Here is a 22,617-nt window from a genome sequence, read left to right as displayed (position 1 = left end):
TGGGTCAGGAAGATGCCCTGGAGAAGGAAATAGCAACCCACTCCAGTGTTCTTGCTTGGGAAACCCCATGGACTGAGGAGCCTGGAGGGCTATGGTTCATGGGGTCACAAAGAGTTGAACACGACTCAGGAACTAAAAGAACAACGAACAATTTTTATTTACGTTTCCCTTTTTTTTCTCTCTATTCCTGTACTAGAATACAAGTGCCACGTGGGGTATGATTCTAGTCTGTCTTACTCATTCTGTGCTCCAGGGCCTAGCAGACAGACAGGTACATTGTAGACTTCTGTACATTTTTGTTGAATGTTTATTGACTGACTGAGAGACTGGATATGATGGCAGTGTCCTATTTTCTTTTATGAGGCTTTATTTTTTTACAGAGAACTTTCATGTACATCATCTTGCTTAATCTCTCACCAACTTGGGAGGGCAGACAGGGAATGCAGGCTGGCATGGTAACGTGAGTTCTCTGGGTCACCTAGCTTTATAAGTAGTAAACCTGGGCACTTGAGTCCTTCTCTATTGACTCCAAATTCAGCGTCCTCCCGGTTACCTATACCCAGTAGCAGCAAACTAGTGTTGTTTGCATAAAACCGAGCAAATACTTTGGGGTAGAAAGAGTGATGGAATGTTCTGGGCTAAGTATCCCATAGCATCTCTGTTTTCTCATTATCCTAGTCTGAAATGCCTGGCTGAAAGGGTCTTGCCTGCCAAAGTGAGGACAGGTACCATATATATCGTAATGGTACCACACCAGCTGCAGTCTCAAGTGTTGGGGCTCCGTGCCAGATTTAACAAAACCAGAACAGACTCACTGTAAGCCTTTCATGTACAAGTCTTAACTTATCCAACAGCACTGGTTGGGGGTGTGGGCCACAGAAGAGAGCAAAGCCCTGAGGGTGGATAGGCTGGAGGCTCACTATCACAGTAACAAAAACTCACATTTGTTAAGAGATTTACAGTCACTACATTTCTTTAACATTTAACATCAAATTTGATTTAAAACACTTCAAAAGGAAGTCTCTCATTAAAAGGTGACAGACATGAATTTATCTGCTTTACAGACGAGGAAAGCTGAGGCCTGGACAGATTGTGCAATTAGTTTAATGTTAGACTATTCCTAAGGAACAGAATTGAATTTTCAGCTGAGGATTTTTCAAGCTAAGATTGATGGGTTCTTCTTTTTATTACAAAGAGTGTTTCTCAAAGTGTCGCATGAATAAGAGTCACACTGAGAGTTCAAACAGTCCCAGACATTCTGATTCAGTAGGTGTGGGATGACATCTATGAATGTGTATTTCTGACAATCTCTCAGGTGATACTGAGGCTGCTGGTCTACTGGCTACGTGTTGAATAGTGCTGACATAGAGGTTTGAGCAGACTTTACAAAAATTTATGGTGACTTTACAATTTCCTATGAGATTGAACTTCTCTTCGGCCACTTCCCCCACAGCCATCTCCGCCATCCTGTATAGTACACATCTGATATCATTTCCTGCTACATGCCCCTTGCTTATTTCGTTCCAGCTTCACTGGCCTCCTTGCTGTTTTGAGCACTCTGCGCACACTCCCACCTCAGGGTCTTTGCACTTGCTTTCTCTTCTGCCTGGAATGTTTGTTTTTTTGCAAGTAAATAGGATTTGTTAAAGAGAAGGAAAGTACAAAGTTCTCAGCATAGACACTGAAAGGAAGTAGAGAGCTCCCCCAGAGGTGGGACCTACAGCATATCCTTACCAGTATCAATCTATACAGTTTTGGTTGCTCCTGTCCTTAAAATATGTCAATTCTAACCAATCAGTTTAAAGGTCAAAATGTTTTATGTAGCATCTTTATGGTTTTTCCTGATCCTCTGCCTGGAATGTTTTTATTCCTAGACAGCCACATGGCTCACACCTTCTCTTTCTCAGCCTCTCAGATGTTACCTTCACAGTGATGCCTTCTTGACCATCCCTACCGCTAGTATTCTGTCTCTGTACCTTTCTATGGTATTTATCACTTTCTAAAATATCGGATCATTGTTTATTTAATTTGTTCATTGTCAGTCTACCACTCTGGAGTATAAACTGAAGATGATTCTTTGCCTCTTTACTACGGTATTCACCGGCACCTAGGAAAGGATGGAAGGAGGGGAGCGGAATCAAGGGCTCTGCCATCTTGCAAATCCAGATTTTCTGATTTTAAAAAACTTTTTATTTTGTATTGGGATATAGCCGATTAACAAACAATGTTGTGATAGTTTCCTTTGGGTGAACAGCAAAGGGACTCAGCCATACATGTGTGTGTATCCACTCTCCCCCAGACTCCTCTCCCATCCAGGCTGCCGCATAACACTGAGCAGAGTTCCCTGTGCTATACAGTAAACCCAGGTTTTCTTCTAAAAAAGAGGAACATTTTACATCTATTGAGCCCCAGCACGCTAGAGTCCATGCTCTGCAACAGGAAAACTCTCACACCATGACAAGAAGCCCATGGGCTGCAGCTGGAGAAAAGCTCACATGCCTTTGTGAAGAGCCCACACACCACAGCGAAGACCCCGAGCAGCCCCCCACCCACCACCCCCCTGAAAAAAAGAGGAAAATGTTTTTTTATTAGGTAATGAAAGAAGAATGTGTCTTAAAATATGTAGTATTTAGTTGGCCAAAAAGTTCATTCTGGTTTTTCATAAGATGTTAGGGGAAAACTGGAATGAACTTTTCGGCTAACCCAGTATTTACTTAAATTTGAGAAATTTGCTGATTCATGTCAATGTATGGCAAAACCCACTACAATATTGTAAAGTAATTAGCCTCCAACTAATAAAAATAAATGAAAAAAATTGCAAAAAAGCACAAGGAAGTAATTATCCACAATCAACAATTGTTGCCATTTTGTCAGGAATGGCAATACTTCAACACTTAATACAGTGAATAAAGCCCCACAAAGCTCACAGCTAACATGCTTTTTGTCTGCCTCACCCTGTCTTTGTCCCCTTCCCAGCTCCCTAGAAACAACTTCTACCATGAATGTCCTACCAAGAATATGCTTTCTTTAAGTCAGTGGCAATAGATCTGTCTGTATGTGGCCGTATGCATCTCAAAAATCTCAACTTGAAAAAAAGAAAGTTGCAGAGTGAATTTCTACAGTATAATGTCTTTAATTGAAACCCACACCCACAAAGCAGTGCTATATATTGTTCATCCATTCAATAAGAACTTTAAGTAGAAGAGAGCACTTGGAGAATTTCAGGAAAATCAGTGCTATTTAAGAATCACTCTCCATAAAGGAAATCTTTATAAAAGAGGAGGGAATAACAATCTAATACTGTTTAAGATAATGTCAATTTCATTTTATATGTTCTCTTCACTTTGTAAGGATTTTTAAAAACCTTATAGTGATCAGATATAGAGAAATACTAACATAAGTAGGTTTGATTTTACTCACTGAATAATCATACAGTTGAAAGAAGCTCTTGGAATGAATAGGATACATGATTGATTAGTGATGGGTTTCATTCATTCTTGGTGTATGGTAGTTGGGGATAAACTTTTTCATACTCTATTTGTTGGCAGAACTCTATTTAGCAAATCTTTGGTTTTGGCAACTATATAAATTGGCAATTACATGCACTTTAAGCAGAGGAATATTGTGCTGAATTAAATTGAACAGTGGTTTGGGTTGAACTTAGTTCACGCTAGCAAGTCTTTTGCTTATTAAATCTGTGCAATAGCTATAAAATCCTTACATTATCTGAAGAGTTCTACAAAACAATCACATTATCAGATGGTTTCTCAGAGTGTGAAGAGAATAAGATATTAAAATATATTTGAATCGTGAATCATATTTGATAGCACATGTTCTTTTCTCCTTGCTTTGTTTATGCACAGGGTTCAGTTTTGGGCAGTGCCCCTCAGAGCTTCTGTCAGTGGACCCCTTATGTCAGGGGAAGGGTGAAGATGGTGCAGGCCTGCTGGGGCTCTGCTCAAAGCTGCCTCCTGCAGTAGGAAATATTTTGAATGTTCGCATTTTCTTTGAATTTCATAAGTTTGCATTTTATTCTGAAATATTTTCTTTTAATAATATATATTTATTTAAATTTATTTACAAATTAAGTTACTTCATTTTTTGATCCTCAAATCTTGAAGCAAAACTGGTACTTCAGAGAAGATGGACCCTACTTATTTTGGCATTTTATGACTTTCCCTAGGTCAAGGGGAACACAACTGTGATAAACATAACTATAAGGTATTATGTTAGACTTGTGGGAAAACTATATTTTCACTGCTTCATTGGGTTAATATTTCTTATATTTATCTTACAGCAAATTTTTTTCCTCTATGCCTTGGTTTGTCCATTTATAAAATGACATGAGAAAATTGCTGTGAGTTCTTCAGATTAGGGTAACCATGTAGGAAGTTACATGGTCAATAGCCAGCATTTACTGAGCGTTGATCATATGTCAGTAATGTTCAGTGTGCTGCCTGTGGATTATTTTATTTTTTAGTTCTTACAACTGTTCTATGAGGCTTTTTATCATATCCATGTTTAGATTAAGAGTCCACTGTGCTTGGAAATTAGGAGACCATTTCACTGCAGTTCAGAATTTCTCAGAAAATCTCATAATTAAAAGCAAATAAGTTCCAGAAACCCTACATATTTTACAATATGGAAGAGTCACTGTGACAATATAACATAGATCCTGAGAAGTGTTACAGTGGAACAAAAAGCAAAATAATTCTCCTTTAATTTTGTTTAATAAAAAATTTCCTAAAATATTTTAATCAAGGGGCCTCTTTTCTCCTGCCTCCTGTTGCAGAAAAGTTTATTACTGTCTCCCAGAAGTGGCATTCTTGGAGCATACTTGGAGAATCAGCTTAGACAGCCCCGTGGCTGTGGGAAGGGACACGGGACTCTGTGGTTGGGGACAGGAATTCTCAATTTGATGCTCCGAAAACTGAGGAAGCAGTTTGCTGGATCTTTGGTATAGCTCTTTGGAGAGAACTATGGTTAATTCAACACAGATGACAATCTGTCCATAGAATGGTAATAGCTGAGAGTTAGTAGAGATTGTTCAGCTTAATCCAGTACACATTGAGCACTTTCTGTGTGCCCAATGCTGGTCTAGATGTTTGGGACATGACAGTGAGTAAAACAGACATGTATCCCTGTCTTTATGGAGGAGATAAACAGTACATAAAATAATCAAGTAAATTATCTACTACATAAAAAAGTCAGTGATTCCATACCCACATTTCAAGATTTCTGATAGAACGCTTCAAGAAAGCTCTGTTAAGTGAGAGCTGAGTCATCTCAAAGGCAAAGCAATGAGAAGATCCACCTTGGGCACAAGCAGTAAGGACACTGACTGGAGAGTTATGAAACAGTGATAAACGGACAAGAAGCTGATCTGCTTGTAGTCACCATGTGTGAGTGCGTGCTCAGTCCATCAGTCGTGTCCTATTCTTTGCGACATGGACTGTAGCCTGCCAGACTCCTTTGTCCATGGGATTTCCCAGGAAAGAATACTGGAGTGGCTTGCCATTTCCTCCTGCAAGGGATCTTCCCGACCCCGGGATCGAACCCAAGTCTCTTGTGTCTCTTTCATTAGCGGGAGGATTCTTTACCACTGCACTGCCTGAGAAGCCCAAATAAATGTGGTCTACTTATAAAGTAGAATGCTGTATAGTAGTGAAAATGAAACAACAACTGCGTGGATTGGTACTTTTAAACAATGTCAGCAACAGAATATCCTTTCCTGGAGAAACCTGTTTTGGTTTAAGTCTAAACAGTTATCGTGGTTATTGTTGATTTTTAGTATATATGTAAGCTTTAACTTGGAGTACGAAATGGCAACCTACTCCAGTGTTCTTGACTGGGAAGTCCTATGGGGTCATAAAGAGTCTGACACAACTGAGTACCCATACATACACACAAGCTCCAAATTATCACATTTTATTACCTGTTTTTTAAGAAACATCATTAAAGAATGTTTCATGTATTCTACATGAAAACTAACACAGATTATAAAGTGTCCTCCCCTGCTCATCACTGTCTGCCACCCAGGAAATTCAGAATTACTGTAATTGGCTTCAGGAGCAGTACAGTCTCCTTTCTCTGGCTTAGTGTTTGTGTTTGTGCTTAAATAGTAACTTTGACATAAACAATAATAGCAGAATGATTGTAGAGACAAGGAAATAGAATTTGGGTTGTATTAGGTTTGTCATTCTATATGACCACTTGGAGATTCCATTTGTATTTGCAATTTAAAACAATGAAACACAGTGTGAATAGTGGAGTATCATATTTTTTGTTTGGCAAGTGAAAATTTTAGTTTACACCTGAGATATTTTACTACATGATACAGTATTTAATATAGACATTTGCTTTTAGAAAATTCTCATTAATTCAGTTCAGTTGCTCAGTTGTGTCTGACTCTTTGCGACCCCATGAATCGCAGCATGCCAGCCTTCCCTGTCCATCACCAACTCCCAGAGTTCACCCAAACCCATGTCCGTTGAGTCGGTGATGCCATACAACCATCTCATCCTTTGTCATCCCCTTCTCCTCCTGCCCTCAATCTTTCCCAGAATCAGGGTCTTTTCAAATGAGTCAGCAATTCGCATCAGGTGGTCAAAGTATTGGCGTTTCAGCTTCAACATCAGTCCTTCCAATGAATATTCAGGACTGATTTCCTTTAGGATGGACTGGTTGGATCTCCTTGTAGTCTAAGCGACTCTCAAGAGTCTTGTCCAATACCACAGTTCAAAAGCATCAATTCTTCAGTGCTCAGCTTTCTTTAGAGTCCAGCTCTCAAATCCATACAGGACTACTAGAAAAACCACGGTCTTGACTAGACAGACCTTTGTTGACAAAGTAATGTCTCTGCTTTTTAATATGCTGTCTAGGTTGGTCATGACTTTCCTTCCAAGGAGCAAGAGTCTTTTAATTTCATGTCTGCAGTCACCATCTGCAGTGATTTTGGAGCCCCCCAAAATAAAGTCAGCCACTGTTTCCGCTGTTTCCCCATCTATTTGCCATGAAGTGATGGGACCAGATGCCATGATCTTAGTTTTCTGAATGTGGAGCTTTAAGCCAACTTTTTCACTGTCCTCTTTCACTTTCATCAAGGGGCTTTTTAGTTCTTCTTCACTTTCTGCCATAAGGATGGTGTCATCTGCATATCTGAGGTTATTGATTTTTCTCCTGGCAATCTTGATTCCAGCCTGTGCTTCCTCCAGCCCAGCGTTTCTCATGATGTACTCTGCATATAAGTTAAAGAAGCAGGGTGACAATATACAGCCTTGACGTACTCCTTTTTCTATTTGGAACCAGTCTGTTGTTCCATGTCCAGTTCTAACTGTTGCCTCCTGACCTGCATACAGGTTTCTCAAGAGGCAGGCCAGGTGGTTGGTATTCCCATCTCTTTCAGAATTTTCCACAGTTTATCAATTAGTTTTCCTTAAATCGCCGTTTGTTCATTTCTGAAGCAGTAGTTATGTAAGTTTAGATTTCTCTTTTTTCCCCCCAATACATAAATTTGATGCAAATTATTAATCCATTGCTTTTATACCTTTTTCATAATATAATATTTATTTTTCTTAATTGTTAAATTTTATTAGTGGTATGCATATGTATGTGCAGATTGATTAAAATTGTTTACATTTTGATTCTTTTCTGGCCATTATTATTAATTTCATAATTATTCCTTAAACTACTTCTGTTATAAGGAGGAGAGAGAAAAATGAGCTGCCCTCAGTGTCAGATACACTGATTATGTCACTGGATTTGAAGAAGATTAAGATTCTGTTTTGGGAAGTTAGATTTTTCTGCTGGGTTATCATCTGTCCTGTGACAGCCCTAAGAACTTTTTAACCAGACATCCTTTATTTCACCTAGTCTAACACTATTAATTACTGAATAATAGTGAATCTTAAGTGGCCATGCATGGGCTTTCTATAGTTGCAGCCAGCTGGGGCTACTCTTCATCGCAGTGTGCAGGCTTCTCACTGAGGTGGCTTCTCTTGTTGTGGAGCACAGGCTCTAGGTGCGCAGGCTTCAGTAACCGCAACACATTGAGCTCAGTAATTTCAGCTCATGGGCTCTAGAGTGTGGGTTCAGAAGCTGTAGCGCATGGGCTTGGTTGTTCCAAAGCACGTGGAATCTTCCTGCACCAGGAATTGAACCTATGTTCCCTGCAGGTGGAGTCTTATCCACTAAACCACCAGGGAAGTCAGCTTTTTTCCTTGTTTTAAAATATATATTAAAAATTATTTTTTTGTTTATTGAGATATAATTGACAAAACTGTATATATTTAAGGTATGTGATGTGATCAGTTCAGTTCAGTTCAGTCGCTCAGTCGAGACTGACTTTTTGCGACCCCATGGACTGCAGCACGCCAGGCCTCCCTGTCCGTCACCAACTCCTGGAGCTTGCTCAAACTCATGTTCATCGAGTCAGTGATGCCATCCAACCATCTCATTCTTTGTCGTCCCCTTCTTCTCCTGCCTTCAATCTTTCCCAGCATCACAGTCTTTTCCAATGAATCAGTTCTTTGCATCGGGTGGCCAAAGTATTGGAGTTTCAGCTTCAGCATCAGTCCTTCCAATGAATATTCAGGACTGATTTCTTTTAGGATGGACTGGTTGGATATCCTTGGAATCCAAGGGACTTGCAAGAATACAATGTGATAGTTTCCTATAAATTCATTGTTAAATGAATACTGCAATCTAGTATTCATTAACCAACATAATTGCTTTTTATTTTTCTTTTCATCTCCCTTGTCCCCTCGCTTTAGGCAACCACCAGTTTTTAGATTCCACATATAAGTGAAATCATACAGTATTTATCTTTCTCTGTCTGACTTATTTCACACAGTATAATACCTTCTAGGTCCACCACATTGTCACAAATGGCAAGATTTTATTCTTTTTTTTTTTTTAATGGTTGAGTAATGTTCCATTGTATATACACATCGTATCTTCTTTATCCATTCCTCTATTGATGGACACTTAGACTGCTTCCAGCTCTTGGGTATTGTGAATAATGCAGCCCCTTCACCTTTGAATAAGACTACTTTAAAGTGCTGAAGGGAACTGCCCCGGCAGTCCGATGGTCAAGACTCCATCCTTCCACTGCAGGGTGCAGTCGATCTTAGTTTGATCCCTGGTTGGGGAACTAAGATACCACATGCTGTGCAGTGCAACAAAAACAAAGACAGTTGAAGACCCTTTTGAGCAGCCCAGGATGCAGCAGCCATGGGTCCCCTCACTGGGAGGGACGTGGTCCCTAGACTTGGCTCTTTTTGGCTTAATCTTTTCTTTCTTGGTTGGGATGCCCTTTTCTATTCAATCAATAACTGAGTGAATATTCAACCAGTTCTTCAGCAGTATAACTCCAGCAGCTGAGTTATCTCAGGGGATATGTCATCCCTCTGGTCTTGGATATCTTTGGTCAGCAGTGGGATTTTTGTTCTGAGAGTGAGGAGTTTTGAATTTTCTCTCATGAATATTTGTGAAGTTCTTGTGAAGCTACTGAGGAACTTGGAATTATTTGAATGTATTGTTTTGGTTTAATAGATGTAAATGGGGTTACACATAAATGCCTTTGTTAGTGTCACATGTTATGACATGAGTTAGTGTCACATATTATGACAGTTGATGAGTACAGTGGAAACAGACCTCCACATTAATAACTTGCAGGGCACTGTCTGCCAGACTGTGCTAGCTAGCATGGAACCAGAGACCTTGATTTATAGTAACTAACTGCAGATTTCTAGACTTTTGTGTTTAAAATGTGGAAAAGTAATGATGTCATTAATTTTGCTTATACGGTTAATTTGCTTGTTACTTTTGTGTGTGTGCGCACATGTGTGTATGTGTGAGTTTTTTTCTTTTGAAGTGAAAAAAGTAATCTTCATATGTGTGTAATATGCTTACCTTGAGGGTTTCACATTGAGTGCATTCATTTGAATGAGTCCATAGTTACTCTGTCTATTAAGTGCTTTGAAGTTTTTATTTTGTTTTAATATCGAACATCCATGACATCTTCCAGCCAACAATAGAAAATTATTTACTGTGTCACATATCTTAAAGTACTCTGAAGGCATTAACTTATTCTTCCCTCTCAGTGTTTAGGAATATAAAGGAGTATCTCCATTGTGCTGTTGCTTATTTTCTCATGAACAGTAGAGTAAGCCCAGGTAAAGAAAACACCTTGCCTGAACAGCTCAGGGAAGGGCCTGGCTATTGCTTTGTAACGCCCAGGATGGAGTATCCTCTATCATAGAACATGCCATATGAGAGTTCTCTGGCTTTTGTACCTAAAAGGCTGTAAATTGAAGGAAACTGGGGAAGACAAGGGTAGAGAATCATCCAGAGACTCTCCCTTACCTGCTGGAGTTTGGGGGCCTCAGTCTGAACTGAAACCCTTCTGTCCCCTGCGTGAACAAGAGCATGTCTGATCACTCTTTGAAAAAGAATGCAATGTTTGGGGGACAGAAGGTTTTATCCAGGATTGCCTTCAAAGTGTTTTGGAACAGCCTAAGTTGCTCTGATGAAAATAAGATCTCCCAGGCAAGGGGCAGATGATTTAAATTCTACCTAAGAGCTGTACTCTTTAAATTTGAATTCAGCTTCTCCTGAGCTCTCTGACTTGGATACTCAAGAAATATCTGTAGATTTATTCATTTCATTGGGTTAAGTGATTGTCCTCTCAATTTGGTCTCTTTAAAATACAACTGCCTGGAGAGATGGCATATTAAGTTGTTAATATTTACACCTTAGAGGCAGTAGATTTATAACTTTCTTTCTTTCTCCTGATGAGAGGGCCCTTTGAAGCAGCACAAAAGGATTAAATTGAGGCTTGCAGTGGGAAGTGTTGAAAATGGGGGAAAGCATTTCATCACACCCTCAGTTTGGGCCTGGGAGTGGGACTGTGGGTAGAATACGTTGATTGGTCAGGTGCACTGATGTTGAAGTTGGATACTGGGACTCTGAGGTCTGCCACATGAACTCAAGAGCAATCAGGTGAGAGAAAGGGCAAGAGCAAGGATGCTGTCCAGGGTGGGTCTTCTGAGATGCATATACCATGCTGGAGTCAATAAACTAGAGCGTTATTAGAGGAAGCACCTGTGAAAGGACACAGGGATTGCAGCTGGGAGAACCCTGAGATCACAATCCTGGTCTGACCCAAGTGAATGAGAGAAAGAAGGAAGGAAAGTTGGGTGGATGAAATGGATTTTAGGTTGATGAGGAGCCAGAGGTACCTGTCAGTCCCCTATTTTCCAAGAATGGCCCTGTCTTAATGTCCCTGCTGTGGTCAGTCCTTGTATGGGAGCAGGTGGTGGGGAGTGTGGCCTCTGTGTAAATGTGATGATGAAATTCAGAGTGGCCACTTGGGCTGTTGCTCAGGTATGCACTTTGTCAGCAGAGATCTTGGGGGCAGGGGGAGCTCACTGTCACTTCCCTCCTATAGACAGGGAAGCCTGCTTGGGGGTCACATAGTAGGGGAGTGAAGCTTCCAGGGTAGCAGTGTCTGGAGTAGCCAAAGGAGGATGAAGGGGAAAACAGAGATCCCTGAAGATATACACATTCTACTGTGTAGAATCTCTAGTTCGGGCTGAATGGAAAAAATGTCAGTGTTTTACTGCTGATCCAGTTTTTAGCTTTGCTGCTACTGGCTGTGTGGCCTTGAGAAAGATCTTTTAGATTGCTAAAACTGTTTTCCCATCAGTAAAATGGGGATTATAACACTCATCTTTCAGGATGCTGTGAGGATGGAATGAGATGGTATCTTGTCCTGCCTGCCACAGAGCAGATATTCCGTAAGGGGATGCTTGGTGATTCTGTCTTAGGGTTGACTAGATTTTTTGATTTCTCATTGCCTTGAGTTTTAAAGTGTGCTTACAATATGCTTGAAATAACAAAAGCATGCACTTAGATATATCAGTTATCATATTTTAAAAGTTGACCCCCAATATGACTGCACTGGTGTGTCAGGCCGGGCTGAGAACTCTAAGGTGATCAAACTTACCTTCTATATCAGCATGCTTTAAGGCTTATTTAGTTTGGGACCATACGGAAATTTAGCAGAAGCTATTCTGTCTGGTGACTGCATTCTTTGGACACATGTTCATGATGTCTTTTAACATATCAGAATGACCATTTGTCCTTAGTAAGAGAAGCAGCATAGAGTAGCGTAAAAAGAGCAGAATCAAAAGGTAATGACAAGTCATTTGTGTAAAGTGCTTCACAGTTTGTAATGTACTTGAGCAGAATTTGGGCTTCAGGGTATGGTAGGTAATAGCATTCCATTACACAGATATAGAAACTGAAATACAGGAGGTCTTAATATGCATAAGAATGTCTGTGTTATACGTGCCTTGAAGGCCACATGAAGAAATTAGAAACAGGTTAACTCCAGGAGACAGTCAGTGTACTTTGCAGCATTTCAAGGGAGTAAGAGGCTTGAGTCTTGGTATGGGGGTGGGAGATGACATTCTTTCTTTGGGGATAGTCACTGCATTTGGGCTAGTGTATGCCCAAAATTTGCTTAGGAGGAAGCTAAAAAAGGTGACAGTATGGAATACCACCTACCATGGTTGTAAGTAAATAATGAAGTTCTTTTAAAGAGCTATTTCTTGGCAATAAGGATAATGGCTATGCCAATCATTTGCCCATTTACCCTCAACTTCACTCTTTGCCCTTCCAAAATTTGACCCATCCTGGAGGAAGCTATGTTTCCCAGGCTCCTGTGCCTTTTAGCTTGAAAAGAGGTTTGGCCTGTGGGAGATACCAGCCAAAGATTGGAGAACACACACACACACACACACACAGAAAAGCCAGTATCTCACCCCTTTCTGCTCTGGTCAGTTTTTCTGGTAGCAGCGGGGTCTTCTCTGGCTCATGTTCTTACTCAGCACCCTCACTGGGGTCCTACCTTCTGCCATGTTGTCCTGTCTCCTCCCTTCAGGTTGGAAGTGGTAGCCATTTCCTGTTGTGGCTTATCTCTGAGTTGCCTGTCCATCCCTCTCTGACTCCTCATCTCTTCTTTTATCTTCCATGTAATCAGTTCTCTGTATCATATGTCCTTTAGTTGAAATACATAGAGTACTTTCTTCTTTCTGATCAGATCTTGGCTGATGTAGTACCTCGTGTTTACTAAGTTTTCAGCATGGACTAGACATTGATCTCAGTTTTTAAAATTTTACTTCACTTAGTTCTTACAACTCATTTAACTCTGTGAATAGGTATTATGATTATTTGTCCCAGTTTAGAGAGGAGAAATGAGAAATCTGAAGCTCTGAGGTGTCAAGCAACCAGTAGAAGGTCAAACAACCAGTGAGGGGTTGTCCTGGGTTTAAACCCAGGTCAGTGCTCAGGTTGGCCACTTCACTGCACTGCCTTTTTGCTACAGCCTTGGGACGCTGCTCCCCACCTGCCACTACAGGGCTTTGACCTGTTCTCTAGAACGTGACCCAGAAACACATACATTTCCTCTCTTGTTTTTAAATGTATCTTACATTTTTAATTAAAAAAGTAATCTGAACTCATGGCAGAGAATTCAGAGAGAATAGAAAATGGAAGTAGAAAAAAGATCACACATCATAATACCTTCATCTAGAAATCATTATTAATTCTGGGCATTTTTTCTTTCAGTCTTTTTTCCTATGGGAAAAATACCTTTGTAACTGTTTTTGCATTATTTAATTTGAAAGGAGAAAGCTCACTATGGTTCCAAGCATCTGAAAAGAGAAGCTAATATAATAGAAATGTTGTGTGTTATTGACTACATTGTCCTGAAAGTTTGCTCGAATGAATCACTATAGATATTTGACCAGGTAGACCTGTGGTTAAAGAGGAAGTGTAAAATCAGCAACTCACAGACTCTGTACATACCCTGGAAGTGTGCCCACTAAATCTTATTCAGTGTATGTCAGACTCCTTACATTTCAGTTTTCCCAGAAGATGACTTTGGGATGAAATATTGGAGCTCTTTCAACTGGAACAAAACATTCTCTATTTGTTATACCCATAATGCTTTAACTTCCTGCATTTTACTAGTGTTCTCCACTTGAGTTCTCCCTATCCACCTAAAAAAGCAAAACCCAGCAATAATTCAGCCCACCGAGGTACATTATGAAAAACATGTGCAGCAGGATGACTGTATGCTAAGGTGGGTGCCAGGGGTAAAATCCCAAGTTTTATTCCCCGAGGTTTCTCTGCTACCCTGTTACGTGAAGGATGGTTTGCGCCACCTTTTACTATGCTTCAGTGTTTCCAAATCAAGGAGAGGCAAGTGGACAGTGTATCTGGCAGGTACGTTCATAAAGGCATTTTGGGAATGTAGAGGATTATAGGAGGAATGCTGCTTGATGCTTGCTGTGCTATTTCAGCTTGGGCACAAGTTCTAAAACTGTGACTTACAGGCAGTGATTTGGGATGCTTTTGTGAGCGTAAATGTTTGATTTGGGATTCTCCCTAAGTTATAGATGCTTGCACCCATTCATCAGTCCTGAAAACATCCTTGGAGCTGTCACTGTATGTGGGTAGATTTTCTTTCTGCTCTGAAGCTTTTTAACTTCTTCTGTGATTGTTCTATTCGCTCACCTCACCCAACAATTAATTTGGAGTAGGGTATGAGAGAAAAAGGTGATAAATGGCAACCAGTGGTACTGCCTGGATGGGGTATAGAATGGATTCTCATCAGTAACACAGGGAAATGTTAGAGCTGGTTGGTCTTCCATCAGAAGGAGGAGAGGAAGATGAAGGGGAGCAGGGCACAGAGGCATCATTGAAACCTGAGGGTGAGTCAGCCCTCTGACCTGAAGGAAACTCTAAGTATGACTGATGAAGACTGTGGGATGCTTTGTCCCAGGGGCTTCCCAGGTGACTCAGTGGTAGGGAAGCCGCCTGCCAAGCAGCAGACACAGGTTTGATCCCTGGGTTGAGAAGATCCCCTGGAGAGGAAATGGTAACCCACTCCAGTATTCTTGCCTGGGAAATCCCATGGACAGAGGAGCCTGGCAGGCAGACTTTCCTTCCTTCTTTCTCTCATTCACTTGGGTCAGACCAGGATTGTGATCTCAGGGTTCTCCCAGCTGCAATCCCTGTGTCCTTTCACAGGTGCTTCCTCTAATAATGCTCTAGTTTATTGACTCCAGCATGGTATATGCATCTCAGAGGACCCACCCTGGACAGCATCCTTGCTCTTGCCCTTTCTCTCACCTGATTGCTCCATGGGGTCGAAAAAGAGTCAGACACAAATTAGCAAGTAAAACAATAGCAGGGGTGATTTGTTCCAAGAGGATGCTTAATTGAAATAATGAAGTCAGGGCTGGAAAGGGGGAAGAATCTACTGCAGTCTCTTTCTGGCAAATAAGATCCTGTGAGGAATCGTAGTTGAGCCTAGGGTCAGGGAATTGGAACAAGAAAAGGTCTCAATTCCAGTTTGTACTGTGTTAGCTCATTACAACCCCAGGAACCAGTGAAGTTCTCTGGAGAGAGTAAGTATACAAATAAAAGGAAATAGTGGAGGGGGAAACAAAAACCTACTACTTTGTAATTCTGTAAGATCTTCAAACAAGAACGTTTCTTAGAACAGTCCATCTGAATGTATGAAACATTTTCTTGAAACCTCATTTTTCCTGTTTTCCTTGAGTTTTTTCCATAATTTCATACTCAGTTTTGTTGTATATCTATATCTTTTTCCCTGTTTGTAGATTTTTCATAGATAATTGTTTTTTGGCAATTGTGTTAGGAACTGACATATTATGTCCAGTGTGATGAACACACATGGTTTGGGAGAAAAGAATCACCTTATGTCCATCCCCTTCCCTAGGCAACAGTGATACACCTCTGTGGTGGAGACTGTATATGTCCACCAAAGCCTATTTCCTATTCCTTCTGGGCTCCCTATGGTTACCTGACCAGAAGTGTGTCATGAGTGACAAATAAACCTTTAAGTTGTATCACGTTAAGCCACAGAGCTTTAGGGATTTATCAATTTCCAGTAAGTATTAACCTAAACTGTCTGTTTTGGGACCTGTTTTTCTCCTCCATTCAGGTTCTGAAAGCCCACACCTCATCCAGATCCCCAGATACACTTTATTGATTCAAGGCTGTCCTATGGTCTTAAACCAAGCCTCAGTTCAGTTCAGTTCGGTTCAGTCGCTCAGTCATGTCCGACTCTTTGCAACCCCATGGACTGCAGCATGCCAGGCTTTCCTGTCCATCGCCAACTCCTGGAGCTTACTCAAACTCATGTCCATCGAGTCAGTGATGCCATCCAACCATCTCATCCTCTATCATCCCTTTCTCCTGCCACCTTCAATCTTTCCCAGTACCGGAGTCTTTTCCAATGAGTCATTTCTTCCCATCAAGTTGCTGAAGTCCTGGAGTTTCAGCTTCAGCATCAGTCCTTCCAAAGAATATTCAGGACTGATTTCCTTTAGGATGGAATGGTTGAATCTCCTTGCAGTCCATGGGACTCTCAAGAGTCTCCTCCAACACCACAGTTCAAAAGCATCAATTCTTTGGTGCTCAACTTTCTTTATAATCCAACTCTCACATCCATACGTGACTCCTGGAAAAACCATAGTTTTGACTAGACAGACCTTTGTAGGCAAAGTAACGTCTCTGATTTTTAATATGCTCTCTAGCTTTTATAGGAGGCAGTGATCAATACCACACCCAAGAAAAAGAAATGCAAAAAGGCACAATGGTTGTCTTAGGAGGTCTTACAAATAGCTGAGAAAAGAACAGAAGCTAAAGGCAAAGGAGAAAAGGAAAGATATACCCATTTGAATGCAGAGTTCCAAAGAATAGCAAGGAGAGATAAGAAAGCCATCCTCAGTGATCAAAGCAAATAAATAGAAGAAAACAATAGAATGGGAAAGACTGGAGATCTCGTCAAGAAAATTAGAGATACCAAAGGGACATTTCATGCAAAGATGGGCTCAATAAATGACAGAGATGGTAGGGACCTAACAGAAGCAGAAGATATTAAGAAGAGGTGGCAAGAATACACAGAACTGTACAAATAAGATCTTCATGACCCAGATAATCACGATGGTGTGATCATTCACCTAGAGCCTGACTTCCTGGAATGCTAAATCAAGTGGGCCTTAGGAAGCATTACTTCGAACAAAGTTAGAGGAGGTGATGGAATTCCAGTTGAGCTATTTCAAACCCTAAAAGATGGTGGTGTGAAAGTGCTACACTCAATATGACAATAAATTTGGAAAACTCAGCAGTGGCCACAGGACTGGAAAAGGTCAGTTTTCATTCCAATCCCAAAGAAAGGCAATGCCAAAGAATGATTAAACTACCACACAATTGTTCTCATCTCACATGCTAGCTAAGTAATGCTCAAAATTTTCCAAGCCAGGCTTCAACAGTACATAAACTGTGAACTTCCAGATGTTCAAGCTGGATTTAGAAAAAGCAGAGGAACCAGAGATCAGACTGCCTGCATCCATTGGATCATCAATAAAGCAAGAGAGTTCCAGAAAAGCATCTGCTTTATTGAGTATGCCAGAGCCTTTGATTGTGTGGATTACAGCAAACTATGGAAAATTCTTGAAGAGATGGGAATACCAGACCACCTTACCTGCCTCCAGAGAAATCTGTATGCAGGTCAGGAAGCAACAGTTAGAACTGGACATGGAAAGAGACTTGTTCCAAATTGGGAAAGGAGTACATCAAGGCTGTATATTGTCACCCTGCTTATTTAATTTATATGCAGAGTACATCATGTAAAATACCTGGTTGGATGAAGTACAAGCTGGAATCAAGATTGCTGGGACCTGTTTTTCTCCTTAGATATGCAGATGACACCACCTTATTGCAGAAAGCAAAGAACTAAACAGCCTCTTGATGAAAGTGAAAGAGGAGAGTGAAAATGTTGGCTTAAAACTCAACACTCAGAAAACTAAGATCATGGCATCTGGTCCCATCACTTCATTGCAAATAGATGGGGACACAATGGAAGCAGTGAGAGACTTTATTTTTGGGGGCTCCAAAATCACTGCAGATGGTGACTGCAGCCATGACACTAAGCCTCCTACTGTCTTATCCCTGGATTTTAAAACTCAAACCAAGAAAGTCAGTCAGGTCTGCTCCAGCAGTGGAAGATGTAGATGTTAAACTCAGGAACTGTCCGGAGTAAATGTGTGAGAAAACCAAGACAGAGAAAGTCAGAGAGAGGGAGCAAGAGGGAGGGAGAAGGGAGAGAGGGGGAGATGGAGATAAAGACTTTCAGTCCCCAAGTCCTGCTGACCTTTTACCCATCTCATATCTCTACCTTTTCCATGATTTAGATGTGACATTCTTTAACATCTTTCTAATAAATTATCATTTTTTAGCCTAAACTAGTTTGAGTTGATTTCTACAGTCTGTATCCAAAAGAGTAGTGGCTAAAACATGTTATAGGAGGTTATTTATTGCATTGTAATAAAATGTTGAAGTCCATTGTAATAGATGCTTCCAAAACCAATCTCCAATGACTATTTAAATAACTAATATGACAGTCAAGGAAACAGAGAAGCAAGAAAGTAACAGCAGCAGGTTTTGATATTTAAAAGCTTGTAAGCTAGTTTGGGAATTAAACATACAGTATATAAATCAGAGGCATACTCCATGGTACAGATATACAGAAAAAGACTACGTGAAATTATTAGATATTTAGTGTAGAGAATACTAACAAAAATAACTGTCTTGAGTAGGGAGAGAGTTCCTGCTAGAGTCAATAGGAAATGCTTGAGAAGAAAGGCTTGATTGAGTATTTCTTTTGTCCCCCCTAACTGAGACACCAATCATTTGAAAATGTTTTTAAATAATGGGGGAAAATGTTAGTAAAATCTAAATTCTAAAAGATGATGCTGTGAAAGTGCTGCACTCAATATGCCAGCAAATTTGGAAAACTCAGCAGTGACCACGGGACTGGAAAAGTCAGTTTTCATTCCAGTCCCAAAGAAAAGCAATGCCAAAGAATGCTCAAAACTACCACACAATTGCACTTATTTCACACACTAGCAAAGTAATGCTCAAAATTCTCCAAGTCAAGCTTCAGCAATACATGAACTGTAAATGTCCAGATGTTCAAGCTGGTTTTAGAAAAGGCAGAGGAATCAGAGATCAAATTGCCAACATCCGCTGGATCATTGAAAAAGCAAGAGAGTTCCAGAAAAACATCTATTTCTGCTTTATTGACTGTGCCAAAGCCTTTGACTGTGCGGATCACAATAAACTGCGGAAAATTCTGAAAAAGATTGGAATACCAGATCACCTGACCTGCCTCTTGAGAAACCTGTATGCAGGCCAGGAAGCAACAGTTAGAACTGGACATGGAAGAACAGACTGGTTCCAAATAGGAAAAGGAATACATCAAGGCTGTATATTGTCACCCTGCTTCTTTAACTTATATGCAGAATACATCATGAGAAACGCTGGGCTGGAGGAAGCGCAAGATGGAATCAAGATTGCCGGGAGAAATATCAATAACCTCAGATATGCAGATGACACCACCCTTATGGCAGAAAGTGAAGAAGAACTAAAGAGCGAGCTTCTTGATGAAAGTGAAAGAAGAGAGTGAAAAAGTTGGTTTAAAGCTCCACATTCAGAAAACTAAGATCATGGCATCCAGTCCCATCACTTCATAGCAAATAAATGGAGAAACAGTGGAAACAGTGGCTGACTTTATTTTTCTGGGCTCCTAGATCACTGCAGATGGTGACTGCAGCCATGAAATTAAAAGATGCTTACTCCTTGGAAGGAAAGTTATGACCAACCTAGACAGCATGTTAAAAAGCAGAGACATTACTTTGTCAACAAAGGTCCGTCTAGTCAAGACTGTGGTTTTTCCAGTAGTCATGTATGGATGTGAGAGTTGGACTGTAAAGAAAGCTGAGCACCAAAGAACTGATGCTTTTGAACTGTGGTGTTTGCGAAGACTCTTGAGAGTCCCTTGGACTGCAAGGAGATCCAACCAGTCCATCCTAAAGGAAATCAGCCCTGAATATTCTTTGGAAGGACTGATGCTGAAGCTGAAACTCCTGATGTGAAAAGCTGACTCATTTGAAAAGACCTTGATGCTGGGAAAGATTGAAGGCAGGAGGAGAAGGGGACGACAGAGGATGAGATGGTTGGATGGCATCACTGACTCAATGGACATGAGTTTGTGTAAACTCTGGGAGTTGGTGATGGACAGGGAGGCCTGCCGTGCTGCAGTCCATGGGGTTTCAAAGAGTCAGGCACAACTGAGTGACTGAGCTGAATTTTAAAAAGGTTGAGAGTATATAAAAATATTTTATAATATTTAACACCAGACAACAATTTACAGAGTGATATTTAGGAGTACTAATTAGCTAGCAGGAAGCAAGAGTTCTTTTGCCCACTCTCTTCCTTGTTGTTTAATTTTTGGAATAGGGAGCAACTGAGAGTTTCCCATCCTAGACAGAATTAATTTGGCTATTTCCTCTGCTTGGAGGTGACTTCCATCCTTAGATGCTGCCGTAGAAGTAGATCTCAGTAGCCATACCCATAAGTGAAATTCACCAGCCACAGCTGATTGGACCAGGAGTGATCACCGGACCCAAACTGAATCAATCATATTATTTTTCTATATAAAGTTTGACCAATAAAGCGTTGAAAATGTAAGCCTGTGGAATTATGGATAATGTTGCTAGGTAGCTCAACCCGTGGGCTCATACTGTCAAAATTACATGAGAATAGGCATAAAACAACCACTGGCAGCAACTAAGGACTTCCCGGTGGCTCAGATGGTAAAGCGTCTGCCTACCATGTGGAAGACCCATGTTCAATCTCTGGGTCAGGAAGATCTCCTGGAGAAGGAAATGGCAACCCACTCCAGTATTCTTGCCTGGAAAATCCCATGGACAGAGAAGCCTGGTAGGCTACAGTCCATGGGGTCGCAAAGAGTTGGACACGACTGAGGGACTTCACTTTCACTTTTTCTTTCAGGCATAAAAGAGCAGGCTGAGGGCGCTTTTTACTAGAAAGGAGAATGGGGCAGATGTTTGGGTTGGAGATTAGAGGTCGTGTTACACTAGTTCTTGCCATTGCACACGTGTTAGCGTCACTTTGGGCTTCCCTGGTGGCTCAGAGGGTAAAGTGTCTGCCCACAATGCGGGAGACCTGGGTTCGATCCCTGGGTCAGGAAGATCCCCTGGAGAAGGAAATAGCAACCCACTCCAGTATTCTTGGCTGGAGAATCCTATGGATGGAGGAGTCTGGTAGGCTATAGTTCACGGAGTCGCAAAGAGTCTGACACAACTGAGTGACTTCACTTTCACTTTAACTTAACATCAGTTCAGATGTCAGACTCTCTGAGACCCTAAGGACTATATAGCTCTCCAGGTTCCTCTGTCCGTGGGCTTCTCCAGGTAAGAATACTGGAGTGGGTTGCCATGTCCTCCTCTAAGTTCCTGGCATTACTGCCTCAAATTGTTTTCCTTACTCTTCCGTTAAATACTATTACTAAGCTTCATTTTCACTAGAGCTTCTTAGAGTAGAGTCTGCTTCATATAGAAATATAATTCCTAATCAGGATGTCGACAGGCCTGTTTCCTTCCTAGGTGCATGTTTCTCCCAGGGACAATCCCCTGGGTGTTCCCATCCTCTGAAAACCCAGCTCAGCAGCCATGCCCTTCTCAGGAGGGTTTTAAGCTGCTATTGAAGAGTGTATCGGTGATGGTGAGAAGGACAGGGACTTTCAGGAGCCCAGCAACAGAGAAGGGGTGGGCAAAGGGGTAGGGCAGTGAGGACAAGGATCAAAGCAAAGGTTTTGCTCTGTTAAAGAATAGAGAGAACAACTTTGAAGTATTTCTGTGGACAGAAATTCGTGATGTTGGCGCCATTTTGTCTGAAGGCAGGGAGTTCACAACATGCTGGATACCACAGGGAGGTCAGTGTGAATTATCCCGGCCAAGAGACAAGCTGTAACTATTCCAGGGATCAGTAATAACCCATTTCTGTAGCAGGGCAAGATTCAGCTGCGGACAGGGGACCACCCAGATGCACCTCAGATGTTGCTGCTAGAATTCAAATAAATCATATTTGAAGACACTACACCACTTCACATCAGGGGTGAGAAGTGTATGTGTAAAATAGTGTAAGCTTTGAGGGTCCAGGAGGAGGGTATTGCTGAGGAAGGTGGTAATGAGGAGCCTTCCTGCTGAGAAGCACCAAACGCAGTTATTGATTGGAGGTGAAGACAGTGAATGTAAAGTTGGAGGTTTTTGCAGTTTAATCCGACATCTGTCATTCCTGGAAGGATGAACAATTCAAAGTAAAATCTCATCCATGTTGATATAAAGAAGAGCTGTGGGTTAGGAAAAATGGGGCCCAGGAGGTCAGGACTGGGAGAGTTAAGACAGAGCAAAGGTCTTGCTTATAGTTGTTCATAACACGTTGCCCTGTTGAAAGAATTAAGAAAGTGGCTAATAGAATTCTGGGCTAGAAATGGAGATTCAAAAAACTCTGAGTTCTCTCTTCAAAGAGTAGGAGAGGCTTTGAAAATGGACTCCTGACTCCTAGAAAGGAAAAAATGTGTTGAAAACCGCAAGATGTGTTGTTCTGGTGTGCAGAGAAGTTAAATTTTTCTATTTTTATTTTTTTTTAAGG

Source organism: Cervus canadensis, chromosome 2 (assembly GCF_019320065.1).
Source record: "Cervus canadensis isolate Bull #8, Minnesota chromosome 2, ASM1932006v1, whole genome shotgun sequence".
Classification (NCBI taxonomy): Eukaryota; Metazoa; Chordata; class Mammalia; order Artiodactyla; family Cervidae; genus Cervus; species Cervus canadensis.
Note: the sequence above shows the minus strand (reverse complement) of the source record.